The sequence below is a fragment of the Adiantum capillus-veneris genome, chromosome 17 (assembly GCF_014529385.1).
Source record: "Adiantum capillus-veneris isolate H3 chromosome 17, ASM1452938v2, whole genome shotgun sequence".
NCBI lineage: Eukaryota > Viridiplantae > Streptophyta > Polypodiopsida > Polypodiales > Pteridaceae > Adiantum > Adiantum capillus-veneris.
In genome coordinates this window covers 9,060,156-9,087,088 of record NC_140947.1, presented here as the reverse complement: position 1 = coordinate 9,087,088, position 26,933 = coordinate 9,060,156, and the positions used below count along the sequence as shown (strand labels likewise).

The 26,933-nt window shown below is 42.8% G+C and overlaps 1 pseudogene; it reads left to right on the top strand.

Moving 5' to 3' along the window:
- Positions 1–24,202: 24,202 nt before the first annotated feature.
- Positions 24,203–25,482, top strand: LOC147436777 (uncharacterized; annotated as a pseudogene).
- The last annotated feature ends 1,451 nt before the right edge of the window (positions 25,483–26,933 follow it).

The window sequence follows — 26,933 nt, the reverse complement described above, 5'->3', positions numbered from 1 at the left end:
GATGAAAGCTTCATGCACTAAGAAAAACACTTAACAAACACAACTTTAATTATCCCCGTTCTCAGACCCAAGACCTCACACACCTTCGAAGATGGTGAGAGCTAGCAGGGTATGAGAGTAGATTGAGAGGAAGAAGGAGTATCTTACGAGAAAGATGTACATCTCCTCACATAATCACTCATATTAGAATAGATTTAGCTTAGTAATTAGCTTGGTAGAGGAGATGATCATGCATTTAAGCTTGGCTCTTGGTTGGATTTGCATCTACAAGCCAAGAGTGTGTCGTTGTAGGCTTCTATCTCACAAGCTTGGAGTAGGTGATGAGCTCTCCATTAAAGCTTGGGAAGAGATAGTCTTCTCTTTTTTCACACATGAGATTGTGTGAGTGTGTGTGTGATAATGCCTTGCAAAAATCAGCCCCCTCTCTCTCTCTCTTGGGAGAGCCCTCTTGCTATTTGCTCTTGCTGAGCCCTCATTGGACCTCCCCAAGTCAAGCCAATGGGTGTTAAGCAGCATAAGTGATAGCCTTCGGACATGTGTCCCCCTTTCCCCTTTTGTGAGAGATTTAGGTAATTAAATAATTAAACTAAACTCTCATTGGACCCCTTTGCCTCCTGGCCAATAGGAATCAGGTAAGCCATTGGGCTCCTGAATGCTCATTGGACCCCTTGTGAGACTGCCCAATAGTCTTCTAGGAGACTTAATTCTCATTGGTTTCTTTTATTAAATGTTTTTAAATTAATTAAACTAGATTTACTCTAGCTTAATTCTCATTGGTCCACTTCAAGGGTCATCCAATAGAAACTAGGCACACCTTGTGGGCATCTGGCCTAGGGAGCTGACATGTGTCCCTCATTCCCTTTGTGTAAAGGGAGCCTATGTGTGTGTGCGGCTTTCTCTCTCATCCCCTAGAAGAATGGCACGCCCCCTCCCATGTAGGGATATGTGTTGACTTTGGAGAGCACACAAAGCATCCAATTCCCCCTAAGCTTTAACCCTTTGGACACAACCTTTGAATTTTGGAACCTTAGCATTTTGGAAGTCTTAATAGGCTGAACCTTAGGGTCTTTTTAGCCCATTGTTGCACATGGCTCTTTTGCAGATGGCCCCCCCTTTGGATCCCTATTTTCCCTCCTTTGGATCCCTACTGTGGCAGGTCTACTAGCTTAACCAATATTCTAGCCTTTTCTCCCCTGGCACTTTCCCACATTAAATGATCAGTTTAATATGAGAAAATCATTTAGAAGAATTAGATATTGATTATTATGACACAAGTGTATTTGTATTGAAGAAATACCAGCTCAGAGACTGGAGATAATTCAAGTCTATGATGATGGGGATAGATTCCGATACGAAAAGGGGAACCACTATGTGATAGTTAGTAACCCTGAGGACTACAACAGATATGGAGATAACATGGCAAAAGGAAAAATGGTTTCAGAAACTCAAGAACCACCTCCAAACATTGATCGACTTGGAGCACTTTTTATGCATGATAGGAAAACAACCAGGGTTTCAACTTATAATGAGAATGTGGGGATTTACAAGCATGAGAGCGAGGAATTAGTCTCTTAATTTCGTTGCAAAGAACCCTATCCAAACGAATTAAGCAAAGACAAGGTTCTTTACTTATTCTCTTATGAAATTGCTATGGGGAAGGATATTGTTTTTGTTGATAGGTACGGGCGAGAATACCAACGTATTCTCCCAAAGGAGGTAGAAAAGGCAACAGTTCCAGGAGCATCAACATATGCCCCCGATGAAGTGCCAAGAGCCACCTACACCCCTAGCAAGTCGACAAATCCCTTTTCAGAAGAGTATGACGCGACCTCACATTCTACCTGACCGCAGACATTCAACAACCAAAACCAACCAGCAACTCAGCCATCATTGGAGGCATGGCTTCGACAGAGTGCAACATTAGAGCAAGACCAAAACCGAGATGATTATCAAGCCGCACGAGGGCTAAGGGATTTACAAGAACCACCACTCAATTCATGGTATCAAGGCGAGAGTAATCCAAAAACTCAAGGGTCAACAGAGCCTGGAAGACCACCCATAGAACGAATTCAACGAGATGAACCATCTCTTGCAAGAACCGTCAGAAATTATAGCTTAGGAGCACCATTGGGAGAGAAACCAGCCTACTACAGAAGGCTAGAGGAGGTATATCGATTAGGACGAGGAGATCCAATGATGAGATTTGTAGACCATCGTAGAATTAGACCTTCTCAAGTGCAAAAATGGGTAAACAAGAATTACTAGGGAAACAGAGATCCTAGGGATCATGTAGCAACCTTTGTGCGTGTACTTAGAGCTGAAGAGGTGTTAGATTTCCCTACCCAATTTGCAGGGTTTGGACTAACCCTAGAGGATGATGCTGGTTTGACTCTGTGGAGAGTAGAGACTTTGAGTCTATGGAGGAGGTGTTTGACGAGTTTATCGAGGAATTCTCACAAAGGGGGATAGCTCATAATACAATCTCACAAATCCATAAATTCAAATAGAAAGACGGGGAATCTGTGCGAAAGGCAGTCCTACGACTAAAAAGGTATGTTAAGTTCTACCCTGTGGAAGAACTGCCAACTCAATCCAGACTTATGCTTATATTTATCCAAGGACTAAGGAATGCGGATCTCTAGAAGGACTTACGTATGAAGAGGAGCACGACGTTAAATGAGTTAACTAAGGAGGCTCTTTACCTTGTAGACAATTGTGAGATCTACAAAGAGGGTGAATTCAAGGATCTCGACGATGACTCATCTTCACAACAAAGTGGAAGCAAGTCCACTAAGACAACACAAAAAGGAGAAGTAGCTGTAAACCAGGAGCAGCTTGTAGAGGAAGTGCTAAAAAAGATTAACCTGTACGCCAAAACACAAGCTAAATAGCCAAAATGGTGTGCTATTGAACAAAAATGGACAAACCATGGAACGGAGGAATGCTATTATAACAAGGGATATGTGAGAGAATGACCTTATGCTCCCCAAGATCAGGTAGCATCTCCTCAACTTCCACCGATGCCTAGGTATCAAGCAGGCAGCCTACCAGGACCTATAGGGGTAGAGAGACCACAACCACTGGTGGGGCAACAACCACCCCTACCAGGATTAAGACCAGTCGGCATAAGATACACACTAACAGTAACCGAATCATAAGAGAAGGCTTTGGTGCCTATGCATGCATATTACGAAGATCCCAATGGATATGCTGCAAATCCTGCCTATTATCCACCAGAAGAACCCTCAACGCCAGAACCATGGACATGATGGGAGGTACAAGACCACCAACCTGTGCACAAGCAGCAAGAGAAGGAAGATATAGATTGGATGAACGAACATTGTTGTTCATAGCCAACGGAGGCATGGGAGGGCAGAGACATGCATACCAACACCTCAACAGCCTAAAGGACCCTGCTACAAGTGTGGTGGAGACCATTGGCTAAGAGACTGTCCTCATGATGAAATAATTAGAGTCAACGCATATTGCACCGAGTGCGGAGTTACTCATTTGATTCTTGATTGCCCTAAGAACCTGAGCAAAGGAGCAAAAACTACCTTGAACATGCTGGAAGCAGTGCCTTCCAGTGGAGGGTCACAAAACGAGACAATCATACCTATTCAAGCAATAACACGAGCCCAAGCTCAAAAAATGTCGAACGAACCCATGATTGAAGAGCCAAAAACCGATGCCCCAAGTTCAGAAACAAAAAATCAGAGAAGCACTTGGAAAGCTACAAAGGCGTGTATGAAATCCAAGAGAGAATGAGAGCAAATGGCTCTATCCAAGGAGTTAAAACACACAAAGGATAGATTAGAGCGGTTAGAGGATCTAGCTAGCCTAAGCTCACACACTGAGGCAACCATAGCACCCAAGGAAATAGCAGAACCCAAAAGTGTAGGATCAGGAGGATCTGTGCTGGCAGAAAAGTTAAATGAGCAGTTAGATGCACTTCTAAAAGCTTACGAAGCCAGACTCAAAAAGAACCAAACCCAAGAGCAAATATGGAAGACTTATCCATATGCTGAAATAGAAAAACAGAGGTTGGAAATGTGTAGAAAGATGATTGAAACAACTCAATCTTTGATAGAAAACCCGCTTGGTAAACCTGCAAGTTGGCATGAAGTACCGGCTCCAACCCCTATCAAACCAACTTTAGAGAAACAAATAGAAACGAAAGAGAGACTCACGAATGTTAGAGGAGAGCCTATCATAGTGCCAAATACAACAGATGAGGCCAGTGAGGGGTTCCAGCCTAAAACATTGGTAGAAATGGGTAAGGATTGTAACGGTCTAGATGACCTGTGGAAGCAAATCCATGAGGCCAACGAAGCCAACAGGGTGAGTTACCACATGAATAGAACGAGAAAAGAGAAAAATGAGATCTTACCTCCTATTGAAGAATTCGAGGCACAAATGAACTTTGATATAAATTCACAAAGGGGAGACCAGGGATCAATTAGTTCTGGGCACAGCCAACCAGACTAGTTGAAAACTCTACCCTCTTACGTAGGAGAGTATGAAGCCAAGTCTGAAGTGAGAGAAATCCCATCTCAAAGGCTTTCTTCTAACAGAGTGATGGATTCACAAGGGTTGATTGAGTTATTGTCCACCCAGGTGGCATGCACAATCACATTAGCCAAACTCCTAAGGCTACGACCAAACATGTGGACCATCGTAGGCAAATGCTTAAAAAAATTTGGAGTGAAAGACCCCACCTTGAAGCTTCAGGAAGGGATCAAAGAATTGGACAGGCCTCAACTAAACGCTAGGCCAGTACCTTTAAACAAGGTTGGAGAACCTTTAAACAAGGTTGGAGAATATTGCAAGGGAGAAGATGGAAACACCACGCTACCAATCGAATTCCAAGGAGTAGTCTCCAAAGCTATTCTTGACAGTGGAACAGGAGTCGCTATTGCCACTAAGGAAATCTAGAAAAAATGGGAAAAATCGGCTTTGAGAGCTACCAGAATGAAATTGCAATTGGTAGACGGGTTCATGGAAAAGACTTTAAAACTCTTAGAAAAATTAATTGTCACTTCGTGCGGAATCGAGTATGAGCATACATTTGCAATAGCCGATTTGGACAAAAAGAACAATTACGAGATCATCTTGGGAAGACCATTCATGAGACAATTAAAGATGGTCCAGGATTGGGGTTAAGACCACATATACCTCAGACATGGCGAGACAACAACCAAAATACACCTAAAAGACCATAGTTACAAGGATGTGAACCAGACTCCAATAGAAGAGTTTGATTTAGCTACATTGGCAGAGTCAGAACTCCCAGCATGGTTAGGGCAACAAAAAGAGCTATGGATGTGCAGAGCTTCACATTGTGGGAGCTTAAAAAGAGAGGAATGTGTCTTAGAAAGAGCGATTGAAGATAAGGATTATATTCCGGAACCTTTTCCTGAAGATGCCTTAGAACCTCTGGAATGGAAACACATACTAGCAACATTGGATGTTTGTACCATTACAGATAGTCCAATGAAAAAATTTTGCGATAAGGATGGCTATGATGTGCTACCCTATTACACGGTAAGCCTTATACCAGGAGGAGATGAGTTTGTAGAACCACCAGAACAAGAAGAGTTTTATAACTCCTCTGAGCATCTGGAGGTACATAACGATGCGGATAATGAGTGTTCAGACAACTCAAGCGAGCGTGGGAGAAAACAGACAATATGAAGTTTTATGATTTTTCCAATCAGCACCCTAAATGCCAGGAACGCTATAGGAAAAAACGAGCAGAAAACAAAATGAGAGAAAACTTGATGCCTAGGATAAAAGATAAAACTCACTACTAATGCTTGTCAAAGCAAAGGATTGTGTAAAAGATCAAATATCAGGGAGATTCTTGAGAGTACGAAGGGGAAGAACGCAAGAGGAAATAAAACAAGTACGGAAAGCTAAAACAGAAACAAAATCACAAAAATCTCAAAAATAAAAAAAAAGAACAACAAAAGACCTAGAGTGGACCAAACTGGAGAGTAAAAAGAAATGCCAAGAACTAAAACGGTCTTTACGAGAGGTATGGACTTGTTAACCCTCACGGCTCACGGACACCCTATCACCTACAACAGACGTGGTATTATTTACTTGTAGAGTCAGGTACCGGGCTTGTCGGTCCAATAAGAAAAGGGTAAGAGTGATCGCCGACGATGAGAGGCGCACTCTAACTGGAACATTCAAGGGATTAGTTGGCTAAGCATGGGCGCCCAAGTGTGAATGGGGCGAGCTCATATAAAAGTAAACTAAACCTAAAATTCACTCATTCTCTCATTTGTGAATTGAAGAGTGCTCTTGCTCCATCTCCATCTTCTTCTTCTTCATCTCCTTGTGTGTGTGTGTGTATGCGTGGGAGAGTGGGAGAGAGAGAGAGAGAGAGAGAGAGAGAGAGAGAGAGAGAGAGAGAGAGAGAGAGAGAGAGAGCATTGTGGCGGCACGACGGCCGTGAGGCGGTTGAGCATGGCGTAGTGGCATCTCCGTCTTCTTCGCGGCGAGGAATCCTCCACGACAGGAAGCGTAGAGCGGTGAGTGATACACCATCATCATCTTTGAGCTTGCTAGTTTAGGCTTGTTGTGTGCTTGGAGCCATTTGTGGCTCGCACACGGTGTATTGGCAAGTTCCTTGCATTGACACGTGCGACATATGCGCACATTTTTGGCGCCGTTGCCGAGGAATGCCATACACTAAGCTTGAATGGCACTCTGTGCTTCTTTTGTGGTGCAATTTCAATTGTAGGAAAGGTAAGGAAGGAGGGTGTGTGTGTTGAGAAGAAGGAATTGTGTTACTACTGTGTATTTTTTTTGTTAATGGATTTTTCAAAGGTACTGTGTTTTTTTCTCTGTGTAAGCTGTTAGTATTAAGGTGGTTAGTTATGTGTAATGTAATGTACAGTAAGTAGGAAGTAGATCTGTGAGAGCGAATGGAGTGTGTTAGTGTGTAACAGTAGGTGTATTAGTTATAAGTGGGTAGGTAGAGTGTGTGTGTGTGCTCTTGCGCAGGCCACGGCGACCTTATCCTTTAAAAAGTAAAATTAAAAAATAAATAAATAAATTTTTAAAATAAAAATAAAAAATTAAAGGTAGGACCGGGATCGGGAATATCTCCCAGACCCAAGCCCAAGCCCAAGCTCACGCTCAGGCTTAAGCCTCAGTCGTCCTTTAAAATTATGAATTTTAGCTTCACACGTAGCTAAAAATCAATTTTTTGAGGACCAACGAAACTTCAGATGCCCGAAAATTGTGCTGTAAAGCACACAGCGACCCTCTAAGTGATACGATCGTTTCGAGCTATCACACACTTTAATAAAAAAAATGAAACATTAAAAAACATTAAAAATGTAAAAAACACGAGTGAAAACGGATGCTTAAAAAAGATAAGTGGTTAACCTTCGAGGTTATTCGCCGACGCTTGTAGGGTGCCAAAGGCACATGCATTTGTGCTCTGGTCATGTGCTAGAGACGGAGCAACTAAAGAGAATTTCGACTTACGCGAGTTCTCAATATCCATCTACTTTAGGTTCCGGGCCCTCGGTGGGGACTCAAGGTAGTACAAACCAAGACCCGAACATAGCGGCTAGTGACTCTTCCTCTGACTACGACGTCATGGAGGGTTTCCAATGCCTAATCCCGATAGCTGAAGCCAAGACATGCATGCCATGGGTCCTCGGTCCAGGCCGAGTGTGCTTAGCCTCCTGAAGGAAACTTTTAGTAGAGCCACTCGCTCCAAACATGGAGCTAATGATGTAAATGAGGGGGGTGGAGAAGTAAATTCTCTATTCATGACCAACGTAGACCCTATACCCTTAGAGAATGTGCATGTGAATACTTCATTCACTGCACCTCCTGACTCCTCCGAGGTCATATTACCCGATGGTAGAAGCCTTGCCGAAGTGCAAGAGGTTGAGCAATACATCCTTGCAGCGAGGGAAAAGAAAGTCGAGAGCTTACGTAAGGCAGAGCAACAAAGAGAGTTAAAAGTGAAAGCCCCTATGTCAATATCCTTGCTAAGAGAGCAATCGAGTGCTCCTGACTTAGCAACCGCTAAGGGCCAACCCCTAGAAAGCAACATTCCATCTAGCTCAAAGGACACCCCTAGCACCTCAATCCTAGATGGAGTCTTATTAAATGAGAACTAGGAGTACGAACTACAAACAAAAACTCTGAACGACCTATACACAGGTCACACCTATCACGTGGGTTGGTTAGATGTCCTACAATCCACAATGGGTGCTACTAGTGTGGAGGATCAACAACAAAGAGTTTGTGAGGTCATCCATAGGGTCATTGAGTTAGAGAGACAGAACAAGGGGATCAACATGCCTTCAACGGGTCTGATGAGATTCTTGGATACAGGAAAGGCTAAACAACCAACCTTATCGCAAATGGAGACTCCCTTGGTAAGTCCTATGGATCCTCCATATGTTGTTTCTCCAGGGGTCTCAGTGCAATCTGAGCCCACAAGTGATAGCTTCACCTTTCCAAGTTTAGCTCATCTTTCCCTTGATGACACCACGGCCACCATGCCTACCCCAATGATGGGCATGCCAAGGAACACGCCATGGACCTCATTTGTTAGTAAAGCATAGCTACATGGTAGCTCAATGCCTACAATAGTACCTACAAGTGTGTACCAATCGTATACACCCATGGGTCCTCGAACTCATGTAGTCTCTACTCCTCCCATTGTTTCAAAAACCTATGCTCCACAACTACAATACCCAAGTTATTATTTCCATGGGACTATACCGGTTAGCATTAGCATGTCACATCCGACGTCTGCTATGCCTAGGGCCGCACATATGAACTTTGGTCCACTACATGGCACAACATCGTACGCAACGTGGAACCCAAGGGCTTCCTATGCGCCAAGCCCAATGCCAATACCTACTCCACATGTAGTCTTTGGAGCGTCTTCACCCACGGTGCCTGCTCACTTAGGTGACTTGGCAACATTTTCTCAAGATATTGGTCGATCTATTGCTAAGAATATGCGTAACACGCCTGATAGAGAGCCTAGAAGTAAGGCAATACAAATAGCCAAGCTCACACAAAAATTTAGTGGAGACGGGGATGTGAGAAAGCATATCGAAGTGTTTGAACAAATATGTGATTGGGGATTGGTATAGAACCCTAAGGGTGGAAGAAAAAATGATTTACCCTACTATTAGGAGACTCTTCTTAAAAGAATACATACGAGAGGGAGTACTTTGGGGTGTAGCCTCTCAGCTCCAGAAAGCCCAACAAGAGGAAGGAGAGTTGGTGAGAGACTTTATTAGTTGCTTGAAGCATTTGAATTCTCGATGTAATCCAAATGAGCGCTTCAACAATAATCAATTGCTCGATAGATTCATTAGGGGATTACGACATGAGGATATCTACAATGGCCTAGTCATTAGAGGTATCACCACTTGGGAAGCAGTCACCACCAATGTGATCCAATTGGAGGATAATTTAATGATTCAAGGAGAAAGAGCAACAATGGTGCTCGGTATGTTATGGACCGCATAGTACCAGTGAATGCCCTACTTTTAGAGTAAAATTCAATGGGAATTGCAATGCTTGTGGGAGGTATGCTCATCAAGCTAAGGATTGCATAGTATTTAAGCGTGCGATGGCCAATGGACAGACACACCTCGAGTGCCTGCATTGATGCCGGCCCCACCTCTTGAACAAACAGCACAACACATGGTCCCTAGGGCCCAAAATGCTGTTCAAACAACACCTTTACCACCTCCAATGATAGAACCACAACCACCACATCCGAGAATCACTTCAGTGAATCAAGTGGGTTGTGAGTCATCTATTTCTTGTTTGGAAGGCTGTGAGGAAGATATAGATCCTAATATTGCCTATGGGATGGATGTGCTTGAAGAAAGTCCACAATACTACATGGAGGACTATTGGGGACAAGTCAAACCTGTATATCAAGTAGCTGCTCTTGCGGCAAGAGGCCAAAATATCAATTACACTGCTAAGAGACCACCTCTTCAATGCTATGAGTGTGGAGGTCCACATCGTGTAGCCGAGTGTCCTATTAGGCTACAAAAGAACGCGACACTTATGCAAACGAATCAAGCAAGCACGTCTACAATGCCGATACTCATGTGTAATCGATGTGGCATAGATCATTTGATTTCCCAATGTCCAAATAATCCAAATGCACCCAAGATCACGCCATTAAACTTGATTGAAGTTACCGAGGAGCCATCACAAAGTACACCTGTGGTACCAGTAAACGTACTCACACGATCAATGCTCCAAAAACAAAATTATATTCTTGAGGAAAGAGACACAACATTAATTGCCCAATCTCAGAAAAAGAAGAAAACACGAAGAAAGATATCGCAAAAAGCAGCGAAGTCAAACCCCAGTTCAAAGACCAACATAGGGACTGGTGACGACCCCGTATATATGAATGACGCTGAAGAGGATTCTGATTCAGGAGAAACCATGGAGACCAAAACAACCACTCAGATAGAAAACAACAAGGAAGACCTTCATGAGCCACAATGGCCAGGATCCAAGAAGAAGATAGGAACTTATCCAAACCCTACAGAGGATATTGAGCGAGTCAAGATACCCAAAGGGATCTAGAACCAACACGTAGGCAGATCCAGATTACAGAAACCATGTTCCCTACGCAACATCGACCTCACCAAGTCCATAGACCCTTAGCCATACCTAGTGTCATCCAAGAAGAAAGTGACTTAAAGTCATGGGAAAGTGGGCGTACTCACTTCTTGATGGAAAGAATGTTTACAGAGGGACTACTTGATCCTATCGAAGAAATGGAGATCCCATCCCTACGCCAAGGGAGTGAAGTTCAAAAGGTGCTGTTAAACATTGCCAAATTGATGGATTTCATGTCTTCAAAAGTTAGAACCACCATCATGTCCAAACTATATAAAGACCTTGAGCTAGTCTCAGCTCTTCGAGCCTTCCTCAATGGAGAACTAAAGTTTGGGCTACCACAATTTGCACAGATGGATGGAGCTGGGGAGATGCCAATAGAGGAGGAACACTTAGATCCACAACCCAACTTAGATGAGAACCTTGTTATAGAAATACATGTTAACAAGTTGGGACAATACTTTGAGCGTGATGAATCCAGTGCGACCATACCAATCACTACTAAGGGATTAACTGTGAAGGGAATCCTTGATGGTGGTGCTGGGGTTAGTATTGTGACTAAAAATTGCTGGGAAGCTATGGGAAGACCTCACCTTGCGACCACAACCATAGTAGTGAAGATGGCCAATGGGTCTATTGTTAAACCTATTGGGATGCTAAAAGATCTCAAGATCAAGGTCTTTGGACATAAAATAAGGATTACCTTCATTGTTATGGATTTCTCCAAACACACTATGGCATCGGAGATGATCTTAGGACGTCCTTTCATGAGGGAAGCAAAAATGGTGCATGAATAGTCTAAACCATGTCTACTTGCAGTTCCAAGATTCTGTCATTCGAGTGGATCTTGTGACTGGTCGAGCACATCCCCTAGGAAACATGTTTATAATTGATCATAGATCTGACACCACAGTTCACTCGGCCCCGTTGCAGTATTGTTACACGTGTAAAGCGGACACTGATGTTGGGGAAGATTCTTCTGATATGGATGTACTACCTGGGATGATTGAGTCGGGCAATGTGGATTGGGTCCACCTAGCAGCAACTATAGACACTTGGGGAAATAGGGGGACAACCTGGGTAACACCTAAGGGGAATGAAATGCCCGTACCTTTAAATATGCTAGAAGCAATGCATATAGCTTCACACAAAACTCATCCTAATATAATGAAGAAAACATACAAGTGGGTCCCTAAATCTTCTTTAGCGACCATAGCTAGTGCTAAAAAATAGAAGCCTTGTAAGAAACGTACCACTCCCTCTAAGAAATGTAAAGAAATGTTGCGTTGGATTCTTAAAAAACTATTGGAAGCCCAAGGCTACTATCAAGGAAATGATCAAATCTGGGAGCCAAAACGTATATTGTGTTCTTACTTGTCACCTGACCCATGCGAGCCCAATCCCGTAGCTCCAAAATGAATTAACGATCGCAGAAAGAAAAAAAATCACAAAATGCTACACACCCGCTCGAGAGCTAGTTTGGGTACCGAAGAAAGAACAATTTGTTCCACCTAGCTCAGGAAGGGGGGAGTCCCATGAAGCTTCTAGCTCCTCATGTAATGCATCCATAGAGGTAAAAGCTTCTCCACAACCCCCACCTACAATAATGGACCTCCATAAATCTACAAAGGAATCCACACCTCCCAGTGTTCAAGAATCACCTGATAACCACTTCAAGTTCAATCCTGGGAGAGTACCTTACCCCCCTTGCAACTCGATGAGGCACCTAAGGTAAGAGAAAACTACTGGCAAAAATCCCCACCTGTTACCAACTGGAACAATTGGTTTCAAAGGGTGACAAGCTCATTTCAATCGGTATGATCTACCCAAGGAAGGGGGAGTATTTGCCGACAGTCATCATTCACTTGCTTCCCTCTCAACCTTCTTCCTTGACCTCTCAATCTCCCAATCTTAGGGAATGTATATATAAAGCCTTATACTCACAAATAATAAAGATCAAGAGAAATTAGCAAACAAGTATGCACAACAAAAGTCAAAACATTGACCCAGACCTACACATTCACATCTGGTACACTAAAACAGAAACCTATGTCATAAAACACCTTTGATCCTCATCACTCGAGTGATGGAGGGTAGGTAGGATTAGTACGATAGGAGTGTTTCTATTTTAGAGTTGAGTGATTAGCAAAGTTTTTTCTTCCCACTGATGTGCCTCCTAGAGGTATTCTTTGTGTTTCCTAGTGTGTACAGGAACGGGTTGTTGTGGTTAGGATTTGGACCTTCATGGAATCTTTCTCTCATTCACACTTCAAATCAAGCGCGACCATCAACACAAACAGGTGTTTCTTGTCCATTAGCATGGCCCTTTATCTTTTTCGCATCCATGTTTGTCTGCTTTGATTGTGATTGGTAGCATAATATTCAGTGCATTTTCTTAGTATCAAACATTAAATTCAATGTAGTTTTTTTTCATAATCACTTGTTGAGATTTAAAAATCAAGCAGTCCGACTAAGCTAGTTTGACCAAGTTAGGTGTTACAGATCTTCTCTTAATACCATGGGGAATGCCTTCCTAATAATTAATGGTTACTTAGGTTCTTAATCCTATTTAGGGAGCATTGTGTGAAATGTACTAGGGATTTCTAGTGGGCTTAGTCCCTATTGACCTTTAGCTTAAGTATTATAAAGGGAGTTCACTAGTGTGATGAACCTGGGGAGGTGTAACAATGTTATATGACCCCCCAAAGTTACAAAAGTAAAATGCTAAAAATGAACAAACAAAAAATGAAAGTGTCACAATGTAAAATCTTAAGCTGGAAGAGAAATCTCAGCTTGATTGGGTACTTCACTCACATGTATCGCCTATGGTACTAGAGCCCTAGAGGTTTCCAGTGTGGGCGCTTTTCCTTGAAAAGAAAAAAACCCAAGGCATACAAAATAAGTGCACACATCAAAATTGAATCACCTTGAAAAGCCTTTGGGGAGTCAAAGAAAAAGTAATCAGTCAGGCGATGATTTCATGAGAAATTCCTTTTATCGTAGCTTAACTACAAGGTCTTCTAGGCATAGCATCTAGTCAGCCTTTGAACATGAAATACTTGGCTCTCGCGATTAAACCACTTAATTGACCAGAGAAAATTAAGAAGCTTACCCATGGTATTAATAGTCGATGCCTTTCGACCGTTAAATTAGCGACCCCAGACTTGTTTAATTTTTTACTTTACATATATTTATGCATTTGATTATATTGAAATTTAATGTTTATTGCTGACAAATGGTTTAAAATTCTGTTACCAATCAATTTTTCTGCCTAAAACTGCATATGCTTTTTAATTGTATATGAGAATGCAATTACTGTGCCAATGTTGTTTGATTTTGCAGTGACTGAAGAAGGCTAAGGACATTCATCTCAAATGATCTTCCACCTCAACGAATGAGCTTCAACTCAATAGCTTCCGAGGACGGAATCTACATCAGGAAGGGGGGCATGTTAACCCTCATGGCTCACGGACACCCTATCACCTACGACGGACGTGGCATTATTTACTTGTAGAGTCAGATACCGGGCTTGTTGGTCCAATAAGAAAAGGGTAAGAGTGATCACCGATGAGAGGCGCACTCTAACTGGAACATTCAAGGGATTAGTTGGCTAAGCATGGGCGCCCAACTGTGAATGGGGCGAGCTCATATAAAAGTCAACTAAACCTAAAATTCACTCATTCTCTCATTTGTGCAATTGAAGAGTGGTCTTGCTCCATCTCCATCTTCTTCTTCTTCATCTCCTTGTGTGTGTGTGTATGCGTGAGAGAGAGAGAGAGAGAGAGAGAGAGAGAGAGAGAGAGAGAGAGAGAGAGAGAGAGATCTAGAATTGCGACGGCACGACGACGGTGAGGCGGCTGAGTGCGGCATAGCGGCGTCTCACTTCGCGATGAGGAATCCTCCACGACAGGAAACATAGAGCGGTGAGTGACACACCATCGTCATCTTTGAGCTTGCTAGTTTAGGCTTGTTGTGTGCTTGGAGCCATTTGTGGCTCGCACACAGTGTATCAGCAAGTTCCTTGCATTGACACGTGTGACATACGTGCACAGGACTACTGAGGGAGAAAATGGTGGTAAGGAGGAGTCAGAAAAAGAAAACATGCATGTACCGTCCCACTATCGGAAATTCACCATCCAGGACAGAAAAATCATCATGACACCACCAGTCAGGGAAAGAATAAACCAGGAATGTTACGATGGGCCGGAAAATGCAAAACGGATAGAACTCTCGCTGAACCAAGTGAAAAGACTCATCCGGTCTATATAGCAACTGATTTAGAGCCCGAAGAAGAAGAACGGCTAACACAACTTCTCAAGAAGTATAAAGATGTGTTTGCATGGTCCTACAAAGACCTCAAAGGAGTTGATCCATCAATATGCCAACATACAATTCCTTTGAAATCGGATGCCAAACCTAGCAAACAGCGTCCTTACACATATAATGACACATTTGCGAAACGAATCAAAGAGGAGATTGACAAGCTGATGGATGCTGAATTCATCTATGAAATCGAGCATACAGATTGGGTGTCACCCATTGTGGTTGTCCCCAAAAATAACGGAAAACTACGAGTGTGTGTGAACCTCAGAAAGGTAAATGCAGCCACCATAAGGGGTAATTATCCCTTGTCGATCACAGAACATGTACTTGAGAGGGTGGCCGGGAAATGGGCTTACTCCTTTCTAGATGGATTTTCAGGGTATAACCAACTGGAAATTGCAATAGAGGATCAACACAAAACAGCATTTGCTACAGAATGGGGAATCTATGCGTATAGAGTTATGCCTTTTGGCTTAACTCTATACACATAGAGGATCAACACAAAACAACATTTGCTACAGAATGGGGAATCTATGCGTATAGAGTTATGCCTTTTGGCTTAATTGCAATAGAGGATCAACACAAAACAACATTTGCTACAGAATGGGAAATCTATGCGTATAGAGTTATGCCTTTTGCCTTTCTAGATGGATTTTCAGGGTATAACCAACTGGCAATTGCAATAGAGGATCAACACAAAACAACATTTGCTACAGAATGGGGAATCTATGCGTATAGAGTTATGTCTTTTGGCTTAACTAATGCCCCAGCTACCTTTCAGAGGTTGATGACACATGCGTTCAAAGAATACATGAGAATATTGTTAGAAATATACATGGATGATCTTTGTGTACACTCTCTTCTACGTGAGGAACATATTGACCATTTACAAAAGGTATTTGAGAAGTGTAGAATATATCAAATTTGTCTTAACCCGGAAAAGTGCATTTTTATGGTTAGGCAAGGCTGCATCTTAGGACACATTGTCTCAAGAAATGGCATAACCACTGACCTAGATAAAATCAAAGTCATAGTAGACGTACCCAGGCCTACTAATGCGAAACAAGTGCAATCCTTCATGGGACACTGCGGATATTATCGAAGATTCATATGGTTAGGCAAGGCCGCATCTTAGGACACATTGTCTCAAGAAATGGCATAACCACTGACCTAGATAAAATCAAAGTCATAGTAGACCTGCCCAAGCCTACTAATGCGAAACAAGTGCAATCCTTCATGGGACACTTCGGATATTATCGAAGATTCATATATATGTACGCAGTCATTGCACAACCTCTGTATCATTGCTAGTCAATTTCGATTGGACTGAGGAGTGTGAAACTTTATTTCAAAAGCTGAAGGAAAACCTTGTATCAGCACCGATACTTAAAGCACCAGATTGGGAAAAGATATTGCATGTTCACATTGATGCTTCTGCATATGCAATCGGGAGTATTCTGACTCAACCGAGAGACGAAAAAATGGATTTTCCAGTTTGTTATGCAAGCTGACAGTTAAACAGTGCAGAAAAGAACTACACAACCACCGAAAGAGAGGGGTTAGGAATGATTTATGCTGTAAAGAAATTTCGGCATTATTTGCTTGCAAACAAATTTGTGTTCTTCACAAATCATCAAGATCTTTTGTATCTGGTAAATAAACCATGCAATACTGGGAGAATTGTACGCTGGTTTATTATATTGCTAGAGTTTGATTTCACAGTGGTGGTCAAAAAGGGTAAAACACATCTACGGGCGGATCATCTTTCCAGGATACAAAACGGGGAAGCTCCCGAAGGAGGAGATGATGACATACCTGACGCTTATCTTTTCAATATTGAAATGATACCCAAATGGTCTCAGGAAATTGTTAGCATTCTTTCCTTTGGAGGAAGGTTTGATAACAAGGAAGACAGATCCAAACAACAAACAATTTGACAAACAAAAAACTTCCAGTTGATTGCAGGACGACTGTATCATCTAGGATCGAACCAAATTCTATGATTATGTATAAATCCGGAAGAATTCAAGTGTTACTGAAATAATTGGGGGTTTATTGGCCAACTATGTATGCTGACACACATGCTTATGTTAACAATTGTACTATATGTAGTGCCAAACGACCAGTGGATCACGCGACATTGTTTCAGGTAAACATTGCACCTGCATGGAGTCAATATATCATTGACTTCTTAACCACAAGGACCTTTCCTGAAAACATATCAAGAGCACGGAAAAGGGCTATAGAGCTGGAGGCTCGCGAATTTAGTTTAATTGGAAACCAACTCTATAAGCGAGGAAATGAAAATCAACTTAGAATCTGTGCAAGTGAAAGTGAATACCTGCTGATTCTAGAACACGCACATGGAGGCATTAGTGGAGGCCATTTTTCAGGTGATAAGACGACAAAAATTGTCTTAACCGCAGGAATATGGTGGCCTACATTGCATATGGATGCTGACGAGTTTGTAAAGCGTTGTGACGCATGTCAGCGCATCAAGGTGCCGATAAAGAGAGATGAGATGCCACTATGGCCAATGATGGGAGCAAGGGCATTTGCAAAATGGGGCATTGATTTTGTGGGGCCTATTTCACCCCCTGCATATCGCACCCATGCCCAATATATCATTGTGGCTACGGACTATCTCACGAAATGGGCGGAAGCCAATGCAACACAAAAAGCAGATGCACGAACCACTGCGCAATTTTTGTATGAGAATGTCTTTGTACGATACGGATTACCAATAGAAATTGTCAGTGATCGAGGAACACATTTTCTTAATGAATTCATTGAATATCTGCTAGAGGAGTTCATGGTCATACATAGAAAATCTGCTTCATATCATCCACAGGCAAATGGACAAGTTGAGGCCACAAATAAAACACTATGCACGGTTTTGACTAAAATTGTATCAGAGTCAAGAACAGACTGGGATCAACAGCTACACTCAACACTATGGGCGTACAGGGTAGCTTACAAAACATCAATAGGAACGACACCGTACAACATGGTGTTTGGCCTAAATGCTATATTACCCATAGAGTTTTTAATTCCAACTCTAAGAGTAGCGAAACGCTTAGAATGGACAGGGCATGAGCTCTCTTCGAGAATAGATGATCTTGAAAAGCTAGATGAACTTCGCTTACGAGATGTAGCCTCGATCTATGTTAAAAAGAGACGACAAAAAGAGTTTTTCGACAAGCATGTGCGCACGAAAGAGTTCAAAACAAGTGATTATGTACTTGTTTATACCTTGAAACAACATACAAAAAAACTTAAAAAGCGAGGGATGGGACCCTTTGTGATTAGTGACCTATCACAAAGCGGAGCTGTCAAGCTTGCTACATTAGCAGGAGAAGAAATGCCAAATTGGATTAGTGGGTGTCGATTAAAAAAATATCATTTACCACTAACCCAAGATATGCTTCAACAAATCCATCAAGAAAAACAACGGATGAAGGAAAAACAGAGGGTAAGAGAAGAAGCCCAAGCAGAAGCAAAAGAACGCATGGCAAAAAGACGGCTTCTACGACAACAACAACAGTGTGGATCACCATTGTGAATAAATGCTATTCGACTAACGAATTTTGATGAAGACACAGTGGAGCCAATAATTGCAGTCAAAGTGGGTAGCAATCAGGTTGAATCGACGGCATTGCTTGATTCTGGAGCTCAAGAAAATTTGATATCTTATGGATTATACAAACAGATCAAGCCCAAAGGTCAATTACATCCTACTCCACAAGTGCTAGAAAGTAGTACATCACATTTGCTAAAAACATTGGGTTGGAATATATTGCATGTACAAGTACATCAATATATTTACCCACACAAATTTTATGTGGTCGAGGATGAAAGCACACAACGCCCCATGTTGTTGGGACAACCTTGGCAAAAAAAGTACAATGTGCAGATAGATTGGAATGAAGATGCAGTTAAGATTTAGCATGCACAAGAACAACAGGTGGTAGCCTTTGCTCAGCAACCCCAGAAGAACCAGATGGTAGCAACACAATCATTGAAGAAAGAACCAAAAGGATGGGTGCCACTAAAGAACAACACTATGCACAAGGAGAACAAACAGGGAATTGCCAACCATGTTCACTACAAGTATAAAAAGTCACCAACCGCAGTGAAAAGATCAAGGTTAGCAACACGATAAAAACAAGTATGGGTGCGGAAGGATAGAAGTGATATGGCAGCCAAACCACAATGCAATAGAGGAAGTCAACAGAAGCAGATAGTTCAACCAAAAATGCTCAGCAACAACTTAAATGTGACTCGCATTTGGATCCTAAAACCAAAGCAACATGAACTCCCTTCAGTACAAGAAACATCGGAAGGCAGACAACTGCATATGAAACCGGCAAACCGATTTATGTGGGTACCAATCGGCAGCAAAACAATGACAATTGCGGAAGTAGCCATAAACCTACAAAAACCTCCAAAGAAAAGCTACCAATGGAAACCAAAAGAGACAAAGTCTATGGCCAATTCCGACACGAAAATTCTCTCCAAGGAGACAACCATGGCCATATCAACAGTAGTGGCAAAGCAAGCGACTTTTGCAAGAAAGACAATCAAACAAAGAGTAGTAGAGTTACAACTTTTTCTTGCAAAGAAACTTTGCCGACCAAATAAACAACCAACAGGAAACCTCGATGACGAATGCCAATAAGCATATTTCTTATACCCTTCTCTTGCACAACATTAATTTTTCCATGCATTGACCGAGTATGCATAATATAGGGCCACATAACACGGCCAAGCATTAGCACAATTTTTTCAACCCATGCACGGCACATACTCCAAGGCGATACCTTGTCGTCCGGGAGGACTCCGGCTAGGAGGGGGGAGGCATTCTCAAATACGGACCCAATGGACAAAGAGCATGTTTTTCGACTATTTTTAAGGGTTGTCGTTTGATTGTGAAATTTTTTGGACTAACGCAAGTACATATGCCCTTATACAACATGAATCTACAAGTATATGGGGCCAAACGCCAAATCAAGCCCCAAGGTATGTGTATATAAGTAAAAATAGCCATTTTTTGGACAAAATATTGGTAAAACACAGAAATCCGGCCATAAAAAATGCATGTGAGTGTATAGTGTTTTGCGGTAATGTTTTTGATTAATTATGATTTTTGGGAATTTTCTGGGTTTGATTTGCTATTTTTCTTTTAATTTTACTAATTTTTTGTAGAAAAACTTCAAAAATACAAAAAGCAGGTGAAAAACGATCGTAATGAAAAACAAAAAATATGGGGATGATCAGTGACTATAGGACAACCTATGGTACTGTGGGGGTGCAATTATGTGAATGGAGCGGAAAGCGTGATTTGGCCAGATTTTGACCGAAATGTCAAATTTCTCAGAAACTGGGCAAATGGAGTCCAAATCAACAAATTTTTGAGCCTAAACCGCATCTCGCAAGAAGTTGGGAGCACATGTCAAATTTCATGAAAAGTGGTTCGGGGATCCCCATTATAAGAAATTTTCACTTCATTTTAAGATCATTTCCACTATTGCCTTTTGAGAGAGAGCTTCTGCCACCTAGAGCGAACGGAACTTCCAACAGCTTCTACGACGCGCACAACTATTCGACAGGCTCCACACATGAGAGGTAGGCTCACCACCTTGAGCTTTTCGCGCATGTTTGTCGTTTTGTCGCGAAAACTAGCATAGGGTTCACACAGAAAGCGAGAAGTAGAGACCTACAAATAGAAGTGACCACCTAACAGCTAACCCAAAAGCAATGACACTTCATCGGAAGCTTACCCTATCATAGGATACCAGTCTTGGATGCCCAAAGGTAGTAGAAAACCATCGGGAAAAACCCTAATTCCTAGAGCCCCGCAAGCGACCACCAAATGAGAAAGCGGCGGAAAGGTACCCAAATGCTACCAAAACTCATGGGTAGGAGCATCTTGACATGCTCGACAAGTCTATGTAGCCCACATGACCAAAAGGTGACCCAAAGAGGCACTAAACTTCAGAAACGGCATCAGACACACAAAACGTCAAATAGCTCTCGCGGCCAAACCGCATGTCCGTTTGCCACCAAACTTCACAAGCGGCTTTCCTAGACCATCAACAACCAAGTCCTATGGTAGTAGACCACCACAAGTCATCGAAGACATGTAAACGCAACCATGGGTGCTTCTAGAGAGACAAATTGCCAAACGAAGCTCCGGTGAAGCCAAAGTCGACAAAAACCATACGGCAAGGATCCCCAAGGGATCGGGAAGCTATGGAGACCAACATCAAGAAATTTCATCGCCGAAAAGCACTCCAAAAGTCAGAAAACGGCTTGGAGGCTCTGAAATCCACACAAGGAGTTACTTTCTATCTATTTGACTTTTTTGTTGAAATAGGGCTTAAAAGGGACTTAGGGGGACTAAGGGCAGGCACCAGTAGTAGTCTCCACAAAAATTTCATCAGGAGACATCCTACGCATAGGATGTCTCAAGGCCATTTTTGGGCACCAACCCCAACATCTCTCATCAAACAAAGTTTTTGAATAGCCTTTACATGCTAGCCCACCAAGTTTCATCACATATGGACAAAAATTGACCTCATATGCATGAAAAAACGCAAAGTCAGGGCATAGAGGCAATAATGGACCATAGACCTACCAAAACTTGTCCAAATCACATGAAACTTGCACAATACATTTATGGGCACATTGCCAACCAATCTGTGTGGTCACATGCAAAAAATTATGAAATAGACATCCTACGCGTAGGATGTCTAAATGACATTTTTGGCCCACAAATGGTGTTTTTCAATTCCAGATCTCTTCATATCACCTTCAAGAGCTCATATATCAAGTTTCAAACCATTCCCATCACTTTTGGCCCCCAACACCTCCAAGATACACTTTTTGAGCCCAAAAACACTACACATGGTCTTACCAACACCAATTCTTGTCCAAATCAAAATCCAAGAGCAGGACCATGTTCCACATGCCAAGGGCTACCGACAGAACAAATCCCAAGCAATTTTGATGAAATAGACATCCTACGCGTAGGATGTCTCCAGCATGATTTTGACCTTCTGTGCAAGAAATGACATCATGAGAGCCATTACCATGGTGCAAAGAGCCCATATATCAAATTTCAACCCATTTGAATATCATTTGCCACCTGTTGTGGACATCCTACCCAATTTGTGAGCCTAAAGCCTGAATCTGCCTAAAAATGCACTTTTTGATGCCCAAACCCAATTCCAATCACATAGCCATGTTCAACAGGTCAAGGACCACCAACATGCCAAGTATCACCAAAAACTGATGAAAAAGACATCCTACGCATAGGATGTCTAAATGATAAATTTTGGCCAGAATGACACTGTGAGCACATGCACAGTTTTCCAATTTCCTTTTAGGTTTTATTTTCAATTTTCAAGTCATTTAGATAGTTAAAACTTAGTTTCTCAGCTAATATGGAAAAAATGCTAACTTCGGACTACTGAGTGCAACAGGATCTATGGCAGGTGCAAAATCATTGGCAAAGAAGAAGAAGATGACCATAAAAGATTACTTGGAAGAAGTAGAGCCGTTTGTCATCCCAGAAGGAACTCTGAAGCCAACCAGCACATGGATTCAGGAGGATTTGCTAGAGTCAAATGATCTGAAGATATACCAAGGTGTGTCCAAATGCCTCCCTCTTTTTTAAAGAATGGTGGGCTGGCAAGGTGGACAGGCCCTCCAAAAGCATGTTTAAAGCCCTAAGAAGGAAAAACTCCCGTGAAACTGTCCCCCTCTTTGTTGACGCCATAAAGAAGGTCTCTAACGATCAAGAAAATCTCGAATATGTCAGATCTCATTTTGAGGACCTGTTCAGTCTAAAGGAAGTTATATCACCAGAAATTGAGGCAGCTAGGAAACAACTTTTTGCTGCCCGAAAGAGAGTTATCCCGCTTGAGGACTCTATCAGGATGGACTCTCCTCTGTCTATCAATGAAATTCAAATGGCAATTGAATCTCTCAAGGTCAACAAAACCCCTGGTCTGGACGGTTTGCCTGCTGAGTTCTTCCAAACTTTCAAAGAATTGATGGATCCTTTCATTCTAAAAGTATGGGAGGAATCACTCTCTCATAAAGCTCCTTTCTCCATCAACACTGGGGTCATCAAGATGCTCCACAAAAGGGGCCATCAAGATGCCCCCTCACCATGTGCAATACTGTGTACAAAATCTTTGCCCGGGCTGTTGCAAATAGAATCACTCATGCTCTAATGAAATGGATTTCCTCTGAACAGAAAGGTTTTATAAAAGGTCGTAACATCTTGGAGGCAGTAATCGCGATGTGGGAAGGCATTGAGTATGCCCAAGAATCCAATCAGGATTATGTCTTTGTAAAAGTCGATTTTGACAAAGCCTATGACAGACTGGAATGGTCCTTCATTCTTCTAAGTTTGGAAATGATGGGTTTTGGCCCTACACTGTTAAGTTTTGTTCAAACCCTATTCGGACACACCCGGGCAAGGGTTGCATTTAACGGGCTCCTCTCCAACTTTTTTACCCTAAACAGATCAGTTAGACAGGGCTGCCCCCTCGCTCCCCTATTGTTTGCAGTAGCTGCTGATGGTTTGAGTTGCTTGATCAAATCCAAGTTGCTTGAAGGGAAAATTAAAGGCATAAACTTGCCAAACTCTGGTGGGCAGCAATGCCTCACTCAATTTGTGGATGACACCAATGGTTTACTTGCTAATAAAGAAGAGACTCTGTGGGAATTCTGGCAATGCTTGCATATTTTCTGCACTGCCTCTGGCTCCAGAATCAATCACAAAAAGACTGGAATCAAACAAGGCTCCTCTGAACTCCCTCAATGGCTTTTGGCTTCAGGCTGCAAACTGATCCTCCTTGACTAGCCCTTTCGGCTGCTTGGTATCCCCATGGGTTTTGAAATTTCACTCAAAGATATGTGGAAGTGGGTCTTAGAAAGATTTCAGACCAAACTGGAAAGGTGGAAAGGATTCCAAAGTTCCCTAATGGGTAGAGTCATCGTCATCAATCATTTCTTGATAGCCTATGTGGTCTTCTTCCTCTCATGTTGGAGACCCCCTGACTGTCACCTCAAGGAACTTGTCAAAGTCTGCTGTAACTTCCTTTGGTATGGGGACCCCTTCACTAAAGGCAGAGCTAAGGTCAAATGGGACATTTTCTGTTTACCAAAAGAGAAGGGAGGCTTAGGCATCATCAACATCCTCACCTTAGCTGATAAACTAGCCATAAAGATGGTGGTCAAAGCTATCCATCAGCCCAGTGACGAGTGGTCAGTACTCCTGCTGAGAAACACTCTTAAATTCAGAGCCTCCAGCTCAAAAGGATGGAAGAACTTGCCTTTTCTCACCTTGTTGTTTAGCCCTCACTCATCTGCTCCAGCAGGCTCTGATCTTCTTCGTTCAGTCTGGGGAGCTTGGAACAGGCAGAGGTCTCTGTTCTCCCCTAATTGGAAGTCCAACCATAGTCAACCTCTGTTGCTCAATGACTCCATCTGGTGGCCTTGGGTCACCCTGAAGTATCTTCTAGTAGACAGTTCAAGACTAGCTCTCACCATCCACAACAAAGGTGTTAAAACTTGGCAAGATGCCTGGTCTCCTTCAACATTTGACTGGCACTCTGATATGGAGCTTTCCCTAAAGTTTCATCTATGACCTTGGGAGTTGTCCTATCTCAGGCGTAGACTGGCCCTCCTCCCTGACTCTCTCAGATGGCTCTTGAATTGCTCCCCCTTCCTCTCTCTCAAAGGGATAGTGTGGCCAGGAGGTTTCTCTCTCCTTCACCCTCAAGTCTACCCCAAACCCATCTCCCCGCCCATTCACATCATTCTCAATAACAGATGGGGGATTTCTTTGGATAGGAAACAATGGATTTTCAAATTCAAAACTCTGTGGGACAAAACCTGCTCTCCCAAGAAAGCTGCTCTTCTTTGGCTCCTTCTCTACAAAGCTATATGGTCAGGTCAAAGGCTGGCACGGGTCGGGCTCTCTTCAGGATTGTGCCCAAGATGCAATAACACTATTGAGGACCTTCCTCATTTGTTCATGAACTGTCCGCTTAATATCCCTTTCTGGAAACCAGTCCGCTCTGTCTTGGCCGTGTCATCACTTGGAAACATGTGCTTCTAGGAGACTACATAGGCTATCCTTCTATTATCTGGAATCACATTAGGGCAAATTTAATGGGGGCTATTTGGAGACAGAGGAACCGTGTGATGTATGAGGAGGCTTACTAGGTCTCAAACCTGAGAATATTCTTTGATGAAATTTTTTTGCAGGAAGAAAAGCTAGCCCTTGAAGGATGCCGCATATATAGAAAGAAGAAGAAGATGCTATGCACGGCTGGAAACCTGTTTCAACTCACTGGAGTGGACCCAGATATTTGCTACACTAGGGATGCGATGGAGGAATACATCCAGGAGGACCTGGATCTGCTCACCAATAACTGGAATGAAGCTAGATCCCTTCTTGTTAAGATTAGAGCTGAGCTTGATGCTCTTAGAAACTGAATCTCCCCTTGTAATTACTGACTAGGTAATCCTCATGCTCCTTCCTTGAACATGTTAATGTAAAGTGTGTCCTTTTCTAATATAATCACCGCCTTATTTTGGTAAAAAAAAAATATGAATTGTTTTTCTTGGCCTTAAAGAAAACAAAGAGGGAAAGGGAGAAGAGAAGGGGGCAGCATTTTTTCGAGCTGTGGATTTTTTGGGGTTTTTGCTTTCAGTTTGGGGAAGAAGGAAGAACTTTGTGCGCAGTGTGATCGAAGCCGACACCCAAGGGAGAAGGATCGCCGGTAAGTGGCTCGTAATAGCGAACATTGGGCAGAGGAAAGGGTCAACGAAGGCTACCAAGGAAAAGCTTTGTGTGCAGAGTGGTCGGAGCCGACATGGGTGGTCGGGGAAGCGACCCGAGAGCACGAGGGCTTGGAAGAAGAGGGATCCAATGAGGGTTTCCACAAGGAGGAGCTACTATGCAAGCGAAGACATCGGTGGATTTTCTGTCGAGTTGTGTGCCGACAGAGTCGAGCTTCGAGGGATGTGTATGCCCCTCAGTACGGATTGCTGGTGCGGCCTAGAGCAGATAGTGCGGATCTTGTACAGGGGGTTTTTTCATTAAAGGAAGGCTGTCATTGCCGATTTTTTGGTGTCGTCTTCCCCCCTTTCTTCTTTGCTCGTCTCTAGGATGTGTGGTGCTGGTGTGTGTGAGCGTGTGCGCCCCTCGAGCCCCCTGTGTGTGTGAGAGAGAAAGAGAGAGAGAGGTGTTGAATTGTGGAAGTGCGAGAAGCGGGCAAGATCGCTGTGATCGCTGTCCGAGGATTGTGCAGAGTGTTGGTGCATTGGTCAAAGTGTAGGCGAGGCCTTGATAGTGTGAGTTGCTTTTTTTGAAGGTGTTTTCGAGAGGACAGGAGTGTTGTGAATACCCTGAGCTTTATAGGGGTAGTTGCGTGTGTGTCGGGTGTGTCCCCCATTCCCCCTCTCCATCTTCTGGTGTCTCCCACTGAGGAGCACACTGATTGCTCCCAGTTAAGTGAAGAGAAGTAGTTTTTGGTGCTGGTCGACATGGCATCTCAAAGATATGGGCCAATTTTTACAGGTGACAAAAATTCTGATGAGTGGGTTGCTGACTTTGAGTTGTATATGCTGTCGTTGCGCATGCGGAACGAGGACAGCAAGATGCAGACATTTCCTTTAGTAATGCACGGGAAGGCAAAGGTATGGTACGAAGCTTTGGAAGGTGAGCCGAGGCATGCTTGGTCGGCTCTGCGGGCGCGTTTCCTACATGATTTCCACAAAGAGGCGTCCCCAGTGGAGATGGATGCCAAACTGAAGGCACTCAAACAGGATGTAAGTGAAGAGTTTAGTTTGTTTTTGGATCGTTTTGAAGTGTGGTGGGTAGAGTTAGCGAGTGCCATGCAATTGGCCAATGGAGACTACTTCAAGCTCGATAAATTCATGGC